The sequence below is a fragment of the Triturus cristatus genome, chromosome 2_2, assembly GCF_964204655.1.
Source record: "Triturus cristatus chromosome 2_2, aTriCri1.1, whole genome shotgun sequence".
In the NCBI taxonomy this organism is placed as follows: Eukaryota; Metazoa; Chordata; class Amphibia; order Caudata; family Salamandridae; genus Triturus; species Triturus cristatus.
In genome coordinates, this window is record NC_140582.1 from 365955077 (window position 1) to 365970199 (window position 15123).

The following is a 15123-nucleotide window of genomic DNA, read 5'->3' on the forward strand; positions in this document are numbered from 1 at the left end:
ATTTGGTAGTGAAAGGCACAATAGACTTGGCGCATGATCCAACAAGGACCCTGGGAGATGAGATACTGCCCTTGTCCATGTTGCCACATCTCTTCACACCAACCAAAAATCCAGTTGTGACGAGGCCTTGTGGAATTTGGAGATGCATGTACCCTCTCTTGCCAATCGGTGCCTATGGCGCCATATGTCAATAAGATTGCCGTCAGATATGATGGTGTTAAGAGCAGCAGTCCTGTAGGAGTGTAGGTATCGAGACTGCCCTTTCCTATCCAGTGCATCGTCCAGTATTGCGTTAAAGTCCCCCCCAAATAACAGTGTTGATTTCCCGTTGCTCTAATCCTGGCCCATATATCCTGAAAAAAGGTTGGGGTGCCCACATTCGGCCCGTAGACGGCCACTATGACCATCCAGGTTCCCCCCATGGCTCCCTGTATTATTATGTACCTACCCTCTGGGTCCGAGAAAGAACCACCCTCTTTCCAGTCCATTCCCCACCTCATCAGCACCACTACCCCCACCTGAATAATTAGACTATATAGAATCTTGCAAATATGAGGTATACCCCAGAAAGGGGACACCACCAAATGGGAGATCTCCCTGGGGGCGCGGTGTAGCCGGCATACAGCCCGCAAACAATGCAGGGTGCCCAGGAGTAAAGTGGAGGTTCAAATCTATAGTAAATAGCACAGTATACAATCCCTCAAGCAGCTCACTGCTGACATCCTGCAAACCAAATGTAGAATTGCAACAATATGAACACAGCTATACATGGCAACAGTAATAAAAAAATAATCACAACAAAAGCCTTAAATTGACCATGCATGGACTAATCATTGTCACTTAGCCTTCCACCGTTCGCCTCCCCGGCACCCGGACCCTGTGCCTGCTTCTTCTTGCCACCAACATGCTTAGCGAATTTGAATGCAGATTTGGCGTCCGTGAAAATATTAGCTGAGCCCTCATGGGACACCTTGAGTTTGGCAGGGTATAACAATGGGTACCTGATCTTGGCTTGAAGCAGGATTCTCTTTGCAGGTAGGAATTCCCGGCGTGACGCCTGCACCGCAGGCGTGAAGTCCAGATAAAAGGAAATTGTGTTTCCCTGGTCGATAATGGAACCCCGCTCTCTGGCCAGACGTAGGATAATATCACAATCTTGAGAGTTCAGGCTCTGGGCCAATATTGGCCGCGGTGTTGCATCGACGGGAGGCCTGGGGCCCAGAGTACAGTGGGTTCGCTCAATCGCGACACCACCGACAGGGCAGGATCGAAAGGTTTGTGAAGTAAATCAGCTACATAGTTCTCCATTTTTGATATAGCCATCGTCTCCGGAATTCCCGTGATCCGTAGGTGGTTCCGAAGGGAGCGGGCCTCCAAATCCTCTTTTTTTGGATCTGATCAAACCTAGAACCTTTTCCATGTGCAAGAGCTGTTCTTTAGTTTTGACCTGGAATTAATGGAAATCCATGCTGCGATTCTCCAAAACGTCCAGGCGCGTCTCGTGTGCACCCACCTGATTCTTGACGGCATCCAGTTGAGACGTAAGTACATTTAGCTTTGTATCTATGGTGTGGAGACTGGAGCGCATTTCTAGCATCAGCTTGCGAAGGTCTTCGCCATGATCCTCGGACTGCGAATCCGTCTGAAGTTCCGTGCTCCCCTCCGGACATGCTCCGTCGTTCTGGTGGTGCGTCTGTTTTCAAAGGTTAATTTAGGTTGTTTTGCATCTTGTTTTCCCATGATTGTAGGCTTTGTGGTACCGGCGTCACCGCACAACTGTTGGCAACTGTTGGCAACGATCACGAACTGGCCACTTCGCAATCAGCCCCCTGGCAAATCACACTGAAAATCTTCCCAGATTGATGTGCGTTTGTCTCTGAATGAGCGAAATGCGAACTTGCTTGTCTGGTCGAGTCCGGCGCTGCAGAGATAACTGCCCCTGTCTGGGGAGTAGGGTGAACAGCGGCTCTGGCATTGCAGTTAAACAGGACCGGTAACACCACAAGAGTATTGCTGACAAGGCAGGCCACAGGAGCTGCAATAATTAAATGCGGCGAAAACAGGCCTCCCCGGATGCTGGCTGTGGGGAAACGACGGGCGAAGCCGCTGCACAGGGCTGCCCGCCACTCACTGAAAGCGGCAGTGGCCTCGCCCTCCCAAGCAGCACAATTCAGTCCATGCCGCCGTCCGGGGTGATGGAAACAATGGAAGGCCTCGGCGGCACCAGAGAACAACAGCAATGGGCAGAGGCCCCGCCGGGCCCGGATCACGGAAAATTGCCAACGGCCCAATGCGCCCTTAGCAGCTCCCCCGGGGCTCCAGCAGCTTAAATCAGCACTCACTCGGTCCGCCGCAAGTTGCCACAAGACGGGTCTGCCAGATACACAGCCACGCGACTCCAGGCAGTGGCAGCAGGGCCTCCCACAGCAGCTCCGGACACCCACAGAGGTGCGCTGGGCAGCAGGGAGTCAGGGATAATGTGCAACAACTGCACAGCAGCCTCCTCAGTGGCCACAGGCCCAGCCCCTTCCCGCAGGCCACATCAGGTCCGGCCCCCTAACACAGCACCGATGCCCACAGCTGCCCCCGCAACAGGTTATTGCGGCATCCCCCACTGCAGGCGATTTGCAGAGGCTCGTTTGTGGCTACGATGACCTTCTGTAGTAGCGGATAATTAAAGGATTAATTACCCGGCCGGCAGAGCTCGCTCAGAAAGAAGCCATCTTGCCACGCGGCCAGACCACGCCCCGAGCAAATGCAAATGGTTAATGAATAAATAGCTTCCTTTATTTATGGACAATAGCTTACATTAAGGCCAAATTAGGAAGTGGGCACACACAACGCCGGCCCTAGGTGCTTTGGAAAATTAGTCCTGAATGAAGAATATCCTGGGAGAGAGCAAAAGGTTTATTCTAACTTTTTCTCAAAAGTATTAGTTTTTCATATTTTGGAATGTAAATTACGGTCAGAAGGGACCCAAAGATTTCATGTATGTTTTGGCCCTCCAATAGATGGATCATTATAATCACAGTTAAGGGGATTGGTTAAGAGTAGACCTCAAAGACCTCTGACAGAATTCGGCACTGTTGGTGGACTGCTCTTGTGAACAGTGCAGATGGGTGCTAAATCTGGTGAACTGCACCTTACTTAGGGCCACATGTATGAAACGAACAATTTTAGATTACCTATTTGTTAATCACAAATTAGGTAATGCAAAGGCAAGGGTGCACAGGGGCTTAAGATCCCCCTGAGACACCCCTAAAAACAGTGAACATCTAAGGCACACATGCCCTAGTGCCATGTATGTGCCAAATGGCATTTTGGAAATTGCTTTTTTTTTGCGTTTTCCAAAATTGCACATGTTTTCCATCAAATTAAAATCATTGGTAATAGCATTTCCCAAATGCTCTGTTTGCATTTAGGTAAGGCTTCTTACAGGTGCATTAGGGAATCGCAAATTCGCAAACGGGCGAATTTCGTTATTCTCACAGGTTTGCAAATGCAAAATACTTTGATACATGTGGCCCTAAGACTCTTAAATGAACTTGTTGCTTTTTTGTCTGGCTGTCAACTGCTATTCATTTTTTAGGTGAAAATGTCATGATGAAAGGGTTTGTAGGTCAGAAAATCAAGCTTGCACCTTCATTAGATGAACTGGCTAGGAACAGAAAACCATTTGATTTGTGATTTTTGAAATAAATGGTAAATCACCATGCGAGCATTCTCCACTCCACAGAGACAGTGGTTGAGGGTACTTCATTTGAGTGCTCTATACTGGTAGAGAGTTCTCTGAATGAAGATTTACCACTTTTCTATAAATTAAGGTATTTTCTGTTACCACCCAACTCAAAATCTGGCACTAAAGGACTTATTTATGAGCTTTTTCAATAGAAGGAACACCAAAATTTGTTGACTCTCCCACCCTGCTTACCTCACATTTTCCCCACTAAGGTGAAAGTCAGGGGACTTGCTGGGTTACCGTCGCCAAAGATTAAACTGGCTGTGCAGTAGTAACCCATACACAGAGGCCCGTTCACCATAGGATTGCTAGGTCGCAGTGACACTCATCCCACCCTTTTGAGAGTGGAACCATCACTTCGTTTCTCTGCCCAGGTCCATCATGTGATTGATAGTTGTAAAAAAAGCAGGGTCAATTTTAAATTTCCCTCACACACCCAGGGAAAAAACCTCCCTACTTGTCTTAGCCATTAACTTTTTGTTCAGAAAATTAAACTCCTGGGGTGTTGTGGCTTGGTGCCAGCCATGATGGCTGCACACTGGAGAAGCTCCGAGCTACTACTGCCCCTAATCCCTAATATCTGTTTCAAACTCCATTCCTGCCCATGAAAGTAAAGCTCAGGTTGCAGAAGAGTATGTGGAGCAATTATTTGCTGTCATTTTCCCCCTGCCTGCCTGAGGGGGTCGATCGAGGCCTCGGGACTGGCCCAGTCCGAGAGTTAAGCGAGGCCACTGTAGACTGTGGCGAGCTGCTGGGGCAGTGATGCACACCCTCCTGGGTGGCAGTGGGCAAATAATTCCGTCTGCAGAGTTTGTGGAGTTTTGCCCACTCTTCACTCTGCGAGCAGCGTGGATTTCCGCAAAACTCCCTGAAGTGATGCAGAGTGGAGTTTTTCTCTCTCGTGGCTTGCCAATGGTAAGTTGGAGAGCACGATTGAGAAAATCTCACGCTAGACCTCCTCCTGGCGAGATTTTTCAATGAGGGCAATTGCGGCAGGTCGCGACCGCTCGTGTTGAGAAATCTGCCGCTTATGTTAAGGAAGCTGCCGCTTGAGTAGAATATCTACTCGAGCTGCAGAAAGAAGCAAAACCCTGTGGTGCAACATGTAGTGCAGTTCACCGTGATTTTAAAGCACAGGAGAAACTCCTGGTGCTAAAAATCAATGCGAGCAGCGTGACTTACCACACTCCACCACTCGTGGTCCTATGCAGAGCATGGCAGAGATTTTTTGGTACTTCGAGGAGTTCTGCAGAGTAGAACTCCACGAACTCTGCCCAGGCCTGCAGTTCAGCCGTGAGCGAAGACCTGCCTACCCCGTTACCTGGCCCGAGTTCTCCAGTGAGTGACTCTGTGCATGGCCCATAGTGGAAAGAAAAGCTGATGAAGCCGATTTCTCAGGCCGTCACTGAAGCTGGATGGGAAGGGCCCCGGGCCTACGGCCGGAAAGACAGTGTGAAGCGGACCGGACTGAGGGAATCCTGAGTAGGAGCTTGGATTCGGGGAGGCGTCCAGGGCTACAGCGTGCCAGAGAGGTGAATCGGGAGGCTCCTTCTGAGCACCGTCCTTGGGCGATGGCAAGTGGCTGTGAGGTGGAGGACCTCTACTGAGCGAACTGCTGCAGCTCTAACAGTATTGCAGGAGGGAAACCAGAGCTGCATGACTAGGCCGATGAAATAAAATCTTTCTCTCTCTTCTTTTGCCCCATATGTATGCCTCCAGCCCACACGTACCATGCCTGCCCCACAGACCATCAGTGGGTGAGTGTGCAGTGAAGGAGATGCAGCCCTGATCTGGTGTGAAGCACCTCCTTGCGCCAATGGGCCCTGCTGCCTAGGGACCTTTTGCTGCCTTAAGTCTCTGGAGGTCGGATCTCCCCTTTCCACCTGTCCCCTCCTCCCTGCCAGCTGGAATCACTTGAAGTGCCTGCCCTGGGCGACAAAGCAGCCCCACAGACACTGAGGGGCATCTGATAGTAATCTACAGGTGAGCAAGGGTCAGATGCTGCGGCGGGAGTGTGGTCTTGCCTCACTAGGAGCGAACAGATGAGGCCAGTCTCCTGTTGTGGAGCACAATGTAGATGCCAAGGGTTGAGGTGCAGGATACCCTAGTGCTGGTGCTCCCAGTACGAGTGTCCTGGACAAATTGATTTGGATCCAGGGCAGGATAGTGTTCCAGTCAGTATGGGAGACATCATAACATAACCAACTGGTGAACTGACAGAGACACTTTGAAAAATACATCAACATATAGGAGCGGCTAGTGGGACAGTGGGGAGCTGACTGCACTGAACTGATGACCATCAGGAGCATTAACTAGTGAGGGTCTGAAGCACAAATGAGTGTCCGATGGGGTCTGTCTTGCAACACAGATGAAGCCATTGTGTCCAGGGATGCTATGATGAAACCAAGGGAACGGCATTTGCTCAGACCAACAAAATGGATAAATACTCCGTACCAAGGCTGACGTCAGCAGTGCCTAGCCGGTCGATGGATCAAGCAGATGCGACAGAACTCTCCCTGAGTTCCATCATGGCAGTCATAAGCAACCTGAAGGGTACTATTGAACCGAAAATAGACGCTATCACCATTGATGATAGTCTACTCTTAGCAGACTTTTGTAAAATTTCTTAGAAGGTCACTGCAGCTGAAGCTAATATCAATCAGTTGCAATCCATGACCAAAAGGTTGGAAGAGCAAGTACAGCACCTCACAAAACAACAAACTGTCATGGCAGTGAGGCTGGAGGATCAGGAGGGGGAATGCTCGAAGGAATAATATCAAGTTGGTGGGGATCCCCAAAGGAGTGGGTGGATCCCAGTGTTGACCTATTTATGGAAGACTTTATACTTAATCATTTGCAACACAAATGTCTCTCAAACGCCTTCATAATCGAACGTTCAAATAGGGCGCCTGTCCTGAAGCCGAGGTCTGGGGCGCCTCCCCAAACAATCACAAGCAGGATCCTGAATTATTGGGATAGAGACGCTATTGTACATGCAGCTTGCTCTCATGAAGTTTTGCACTATAACAATGCTAGGGAGTGTTTCTTTCTGGATTTTACCCTGCAAGTGTAGCATCAATGCCAGAGTTTTGAGGCAGTGAAGCAAGAGTTACACAATAAAGACCTTAAGTATATGATGTTGTACCCAGCGAGACTCCGAGTAGTGGCAGAAGGCAAGTCGTGGCACTTTAACACACCGGAGGAGACCTGGAAGTGGCAGGAGGGATGGCGCATTCTGGATCGCCGGTCTCATTGTCATACAAGGAAGAGACACCCCCACAATCGACAGGGAAAGGAAGGGGTGGGAGACACCAAACAACGGGCTGGAAAAGGGGTCCAGGGGGAAGACTGAGTACTGGTCTTGGATTGACAGGCCGGGCTGTTGAAAGCCACGAACACACGAATTGGTGCTAATGCGGATCATGGACACCAATTTTATCCTTTATCATCCAAAACCCTATACTGTGCACAGTAGGCATGGAGAATTTGGGCCAGGGGTTGTCCCTGGTGGGCGAGAGGGACAGGCTAAACTAGGAACAAGCAGGAAACATACACAGCCGTAATGCAATGGAAATAAGTTGCGATCAGTGAGCCCTCTTGGTGACGCTGGCATACCCTAGGATAGATTATGTTAGTGCTGCGCCGACAGGCACTCTGCAATTTGGAGTGATGGGTGGATTTGAACCCATTGAGCAGGGTAGCAGGGTGGAGGGAGTTACACTGTTGGGATTATGACACTTATGTTAGACTTTGTTTTGCTGTGTATTCTCAATTCTTGTTTAGCTCAGAAGAAGTAGATGCACAGAGACAGACACATGAGAAGGACTAAGGGGAAGGAGAACTTCTCACCATTCACTACATGGGATCGCAACTCTCAGGGCTCCATCATACTAGATGTCTCATCATAACCACTTCACATTAAGGGTTCAAGCGAGACCCACTCCATGGAAACCCGGGTAGACTCCACCTTGAGGGTCATGATGTTGAACGTCAATGGCCTGGGTAACAAAATCAAAGGTACAATCATCCTGCAATATCTTCGAAGACAAGCCCAGACATAGTTCTCCTGCAGGAGACACACTTGAAACGCAACCACTATAAAGCCCTCAACAGTTATGGGTATTCTCTCCTTGCTCATGTGGGTTACACAGTGGGCTCTGGGGGATGGGCATAATGGTCAAAACATCTAGCCCATTCATTCCTGGTCGGGCATGGCACGATTCTCTTGACAGATATTTTGAACTGAGAGGCACATGGGAGGGCCGGAAACGTAACCTCTGCTCGACTTATATGATGCTGAGACTCCACGCTGATGCAGTGCCAGCACTCAGCTCCCTACTACTGGAGATGCCACAGGGCACTCTAGTTTTGGGGGTGTGAAATGAACGCTACCATGGACCCAGAGAGGGATAGGGTGTCAGGCTCCCACCTTGGTTATGGATCGGAGCACTTAAATACATTTGTGGATGCAATAGGGCTGTTGGATTTGTGGCCTGAACACAACCCCATGGTGAGACAATATACATGTTACTCTGCTGCACATGGCAGCTACTCTTGTCTGGACCACATTCTCACCCATCACACGCACAAGGGTCTATTTTGCAATGCCACTCATAAAGCATGTGGTATTTCGGCCCACTCCCTGGTGAAGGTACTGCTACAGGGTCCTCTAAGAGACACCATTCTGCCCCTAGAATAGATTTCTGGTATTCTAAAGACAAATCACTCATGCATAAGATAAGGGCAGATCAATACTTTCAAGAGAATGAGGGGATGGTCTATTCTGCGCACTCTCTGTGGGAAGCTTTTAAGACGGTCATACGGGGACATGCTCAGGGTCTGATAGGAGGGAGGAGGAAGAAACAAAGATCGAAATATGAGGAGCTTGAAAGAGAGATAAGTCTACTGGAGACTAGGGCGTTGAGCAGTGAGTCACCATATCTGTCTTAAACAACAAGAAATGAAAGACCTAGCCGAAAATAAAGCTCAGACGCAGGCGAAGGCAATGTAGCAAAGGTTTTAGAATGTTGGGGACAAGGCAAAAAAAATGAGAGCTTGGTAGGAAAGAAGGGAGAAGGAGAGAAACTGGGTCCTGGAAATTCATACACCAGAGGGGACTGTGAAGGCTATTTTGGAGGTATTTGCAGATTACTCTGAAACACTATATATGCCTAGTTCTGTTAGGTCTGGGAACAATTGCATTGAGATTCTAAGAGATATCTCCCTCCCCACTTTGTCCGTTGATGATAGGAATGAGCTGAGATAGGACTTAACAGTTGAAGAAATAGAAGGCAATCCAAGACTTACAATGCGGCAAGGCCGCATGGCCCAACGGCTTCAAACGGCTAGGAAGAAGGTTTGATACCTGAGGATCAATGACTAGCCACTATTGCAGTCATTCCCAAGAAAGGTAAACCCCATGAGGAATGCAGCTCATATAGGCCCATTTCACTTCTAAATTTAGAAGCTGAGGTATTGACAACTGCCCTTGCTACCAGGCTTTGTACAGTGATATCCTCTGTGGTCCATCCTGACGAATCAGGTTTTATGCCCCATAGAAGCACTAGATTGACTCTTAGATGCCTGTACGGGGTGATGCATATGACTAAAGCTTGGCAGGGTGATGGGGCTGAGCTGCTTTCGCTCATTGCATGAATGGCATTTGAAAGCACTGAATGGCCATACATACATGTTTTCTGTCCTGATGAAAGTGGGCTTGAGCCTGCGCTTTGGTGAGTGGATCAAACACCTCTATCGAGACCAGCTGGTGAGGGTGCGTGTCAATGGCAGTTTCCTGCTCTTTTTCCATACACAAGGGCACGAGACAAGGGTGCCCACTGTCCCCAATGATATTTGAGCTTGTGTTTGAGCCTCTTGCTGCCGGGGTCCACTAAGACCCGCTAGTACTGGGCATTATGGGTGAGGGGGACAGGGAAGAATGCATCTTTATATGCTGATGATATACTGCTGTAAACAGTGCAGCCCCACCTCACGGTAGATAGACTACTTCATAAATTTCATCAGTTTGGCAGCTATTTTGGGTATCAGGTGAATTGGGATAAGTCTATCCTCTTACCTCTTTTGGGGGATGTGCCCCCTATACTGGCTGGGGGTATACCTATGATGGTGAAAGACAAGTTTAAATATCAAGGCATCAAAATATCGAGGAAAGCTGACAAATACTTGACTGATAACTTACTCCTGCAGTTGGGAAAACTCTGGAGTGATGTGGCTCACTGGAGAAAACTACCAGTATCTTTGATGGGTAGGACTGTCCTATTGAAGATGATGGCCCTGACGTGCTTATTCTATGTTATACAGAACACCCCCTACAACATACCACCAGACAAAAAGTGGATGGCGAGAAGTGAAAACTCCTCTAGGATGGGGCAGATCTAGGCTAGCGTTACGCCATCTCCAGAGGAGAGTGTTTGAGGGGGGCCTGGCAGTCCCCGACATACAGAAATACTACTGGAAGCCCAGTTCATAACAATCAATGACTGGGTGTTTGTGGATAGAGATGAACCTGCCTCTTGGGTGGATCATCAAGCGGTGGGAAGTCATGACTACCCAGCTGTGCTCCATTGTCGGAAGCAGGAGGGGCAACTGCCATGACACATACAGGCAGTGGGCTGTACGGGGTGTGAGGCCATTCGATTTTTGGGATTGGAGCGTAAATTAACAGAGAAGACCCCACTATGGGACATTGATTTTGTTGTGGAAAGTGGGGAGCCTAAAGGAATTTCACAAATGGGGACACCTGGGTATCGATCACCCCAGTGATGTCTGCAGGGGCCAGGCAATGATTTCCTTTGACGATCTGAGAGAAGAATACCAGGTGACTGACACAGAAAGATTTTGATACCTACAGCTGGGGCACGGATTGCGCAGACATGTGCTTGAGGAGGAACAATTGCCGAAATACATACCCCTGGAGGATCAGCTGTTGATCGACCCTATGATAGATAAAGCCACTTCTCTAACATATAGGAAGCTCAAGAACAACTCACCAGACCCCCTAGGGGTCAAAAGGAAGGTGTGGGAAACAGATATGGGATTGCTGGAGGAAGACAACTGGCTGGAGGTGATTCAGAGTCCTAGAAAAGTAGCTATACGGGCACGCTTCCACCTTATACAACTACAACATGGGACGATGTAAATGAGACAAGTATGCTAGGGGCTGTGTAACAGTAGGGTCATTCTTTCATATTCAATGGGCTTGTCCCAAAACCCAACAATACTGGCGGGAGATAGTGCAGGTTATGGCTGGGGTCACGGGCCCAGCCATCCCACTGGAGTCATTATGGCATATCTTATGGGTGAAAGGGCCAGAGACACGACCCAAACATCACAAAATATGGCTGATGTTGATGGCCATTGGGGGGGGGGAACATGGCCAGGGCCTGTGGTGCGGACCGTTCACAGAGGGTGGTTGACTGGAAAATTGACTTAGGCTGGTGTAGTAAAGCTGAAAAAGTGGTAAATCAGAGTCGGGCTGCCCACGGAAGTTGGAAAATGTTTGGGGTCATTGAATGTATACCCTAGGGAGATTGCTGATGTGCTTGTATAAAGACTTTTTTGGATTCATGAACAATGTAAAGATGTACACATTGTATGGAAAGATGCCTTGGTTATTTATTTGAAGTTACCGGACATTGCAAATGCGAGGTATTTTTATTTTTGTGCTTTCTGTCAAAAATTACAATTATGAATTTGTCCAAGTATGCTGTGCAAATGTTAAATCAAAAGAACTAATTTGGAAGTTTCGTATCTCTTAACAAAAAAGTTTGACAAGTGGATACTTAAGACATGGCGCCTGCTCGGCAAACTCTTAGTTACTGTGTCCCAACTTGTACTATCCTTATATTGGCCATTGGATTTTAGAGTCGCATAGTTTTGACAGCCACTATTTTTAAATAATTTTTACATAAACTATAGGTATTACTGGACACCCTTTACTGAGCCTGTGACAAAGAAACACAAATTGCTAACATGATTTAGCTCGACCTCTTATCATTCGTCTTAACCCAACAGAAAACATTCAAAAAGAGTGTGTGAACCATCATCTTTCATTCCAAGGTGTCAGCATACAGAGCGTGATGCCTTAAATCACTGTGTAGTTGAAATGTAACAGAGAATACTGGAATGCCATAACAGAAAAGTACCACGATGTTTGTCTAGTGACATCAAGACCCCACCTAGTGCATCACACGAATACCTACTCTTTGATCAATATAAGAACAATCTGTTTAGATGTCATTGTTGCATCGACTATGCTTTTATACTTGAGAATTGAGTTGATCATTTAGGTGGCTAATCATTATTAGTGTGTGAATCCCATATATTTGAAGTTTTTTATGGTTCAAATTTACATTTTGCAAACGTAATCTCTTGAAATTGCATAATATAAAAACTTTCTTCTGTTGCACTACAGGTTAAATGCTTGGGTGTATTTTTGCCAAGGTTAATAATCTTATCATCAATTAAAACCAAAATCGGTACAGCACTTTTAAAATAATGTTTAACGTATATTTGAGATCGTCCTGTTTTCCTAGCAAAATTGATAAAAAACGCTAATCACATATTTATCAATTTGTGTTGTCTTTGGGAGTAATGGAATTTGATTGTGATTCTTTTTCTAACCGTAAAAATGTTGAACTTGCACATTCATTTATTTTTATTTTTTGCCCAAAAGGAAAGTATGTATTTCTCTAAGGAATCTTCACCAACTACAGCACCATGAATTATTTTTAGTTCACTTGCTGGTAACACTCTAATAGCATCTATGAATTGCAGCTACACCGAAATTTCATGAGAGTAACTTTAAGCATGCTTCCAAGGTGGGGATGGCAATGTAACCTTACCGCGCATTTTCCATCACACCCAATAAAGTCCTCCAAACACTAACACTTGTCCTATCCAATAGGATTGTTCCATCTTGAACAACTCCAAAAGTGATTCTAAGTAAGGATCAATAAAGCAAAGAGGCTCACACTAACTGCCTTTCCTGATTCTTTGTGTAATACATTTACAAAAGTAGGTATATTTTAACTCCTGCATGTTTGCAATGTCCATGTCAATTCTAGATACCGTATCTAATTTTCTTCACCAAAGACAACTGAAAAATACATCTAATCCTAGACATAAACGTTCTAATTAGACTAAAAAGTCAGAACTCACAATACAAAACACTGTACTTGTATGCTATATAAAAACAAAAGCGAGGAAATGGATATAGACTAAAGAAACAGAAGGAGACCTAGAGGACCATATCAGCAACAACCAGTGATAATTATCACTAAACACACTTAGTGCTAGGATAATTATCGCCAGCTAACGTGGATTTTTATCGCTGAGATAGCGTGCTATTAGCAACGCTTATCTCAAAAGCGATAAAAATCCTAGCGCTAACTGCCAAACGTGAGATTATCGCTGGAAACCCAGCGATAATCTCACGAAGATTGGCGTTAGCTTGCTGATAGGGCCTCACAAACTTAGCCATGATATCCACCTTCCATAGGATATCATGGCTAAGTCAGTCCTGAAGCAGGCGTAAGGAAAGTAGCGATAACAGGGGTTATCGCTACTTTTCTTGCCGCTATGCTTCATAGCGTGGGGTTTGATGATAGGAGAAATGTCGCTTAGCGACATTTCTCCAGTCATGTCAGGTCAGGAATGCCGACTTTGCATCTCATTAGAGATGCAAAGCTGGGCGTTAAGAATCCGGGCGCTAATGCAAGGTTTCACGCGATAGCGTGACCTTGCTGATTAGGCGATAAGATTATCGCCGCTTTTCGCCTGAAAACGGAAGCAAAAGCGGCGATAATTTTATATCGCCTTGTTGCTGATATGCCCCAGAGTTTTTTTAACTAAAGTTGTTGTAAGTTTAGTTCTACGTAGATGCTCACCAGTGAGGTTCTGACCCATAAATTGCAATAATTTGTTGTTATTGTTGTATTTTTTCCTGAAGTGTACGGCAACTGTTGTCGGTGTATCTGATTCAACTGTGTAATTTCAAGTTACGTATACTGCTCCCAATATACAAGAGCTAGCTCTGTAGGTTTGGTGGACATTATAAAAAAAATCAGCAAGTGGTTCCTTTGATCTGATTAGATTTATTCATAGATGCTATTGAAATATGACTGTTGCATTATTCTAAATAAAATACTGGGACAGTGGTCATCTAAAAAAATGGTGAATAGTAGACAATCATGGAGGTGGAAGTAATGTCCTCCACCACCCTGCCAGACAGTACACCTCCCGCTAAAGTCTAAATCAGCCCCTTGGTACAGTTCTGATTAATTTGTCATGCTTGGCGTGAGGAGGATGACAGCTTTCAGCATGTAAGATTGAATTGCAAGAGCTTTCTTTCCTGGAAATAAAATTACTCAGTATATTGTCACTGTCTGAAACGCACGAATACAAAAACGATACCTCTGTAGATCCAAATGTTACTGTCGATTTCAAACCAAACAGGTTGGCATTCAATTTATCCACAAAGCCCGTCTTTCCACTGTAGATAATATATCTGTATAGTACAGCACAGTACTAGGTCTTCCATATACCATGTCCAGACCCAGCTATCTTGCAGGATTTCCTCCAGGTCTGAATCCCATGCAAAGTCATTCATAAAAATCCATCTTGAGATTGGCATAAAATGGCACAAACACCAGAATATAAGTATGTTGTAAAATACATTTGTCATCCTTAAAAGCATTGTCCCATGATCGTAAATGTATACCGATCTATCAAAGAGGACATAACCCTTTTTCATGTCTGATTGAAGTATAAGGTGAAGAAGCATCCAATGTGACCAAAAGGTCTTTGCCATAATTAGGTAATCCTTTTCATCTATAAATGGCATCTGCAGAGACAGACACATTAGCTGGTAGGGCAAATACACATGGCATGATGAACCTATATACGTATTAACAGGTATTCTCCGATTGGGATCTAGCACTACTCACAATAAATCTACCTGTGGTTTTAGATGTATTATAAGGTATTGTTTGTAGAAAATACCTTTGGAAAAAGAGACTGGACTTTTGAAATTTAGAAATATCACCTCTTATCAATGAAGCAGTACCATCATAATGCATTTATCAATAATAGCACTCAGTTTATGCATGAAAGACTTGCTAAGATGTAAATTAAGATTTACATAGCAAATCTAATCACTCAGTTGGTGCTAGCACTCTTCACAATACATCTCTAGTCTGAATTGAATGTTACCAACTTTTTCAGATGGGTTGATGACTACAGTGTGATCATTCATAATGTTTGCAAGTGCTTGACGATCAGAAAAGGCACGATGTTAGTATTATTTCTTGCTACTCATCGTAAACAATAAATATACACAGTTCTCCAAAACATGTTTTTCAGAA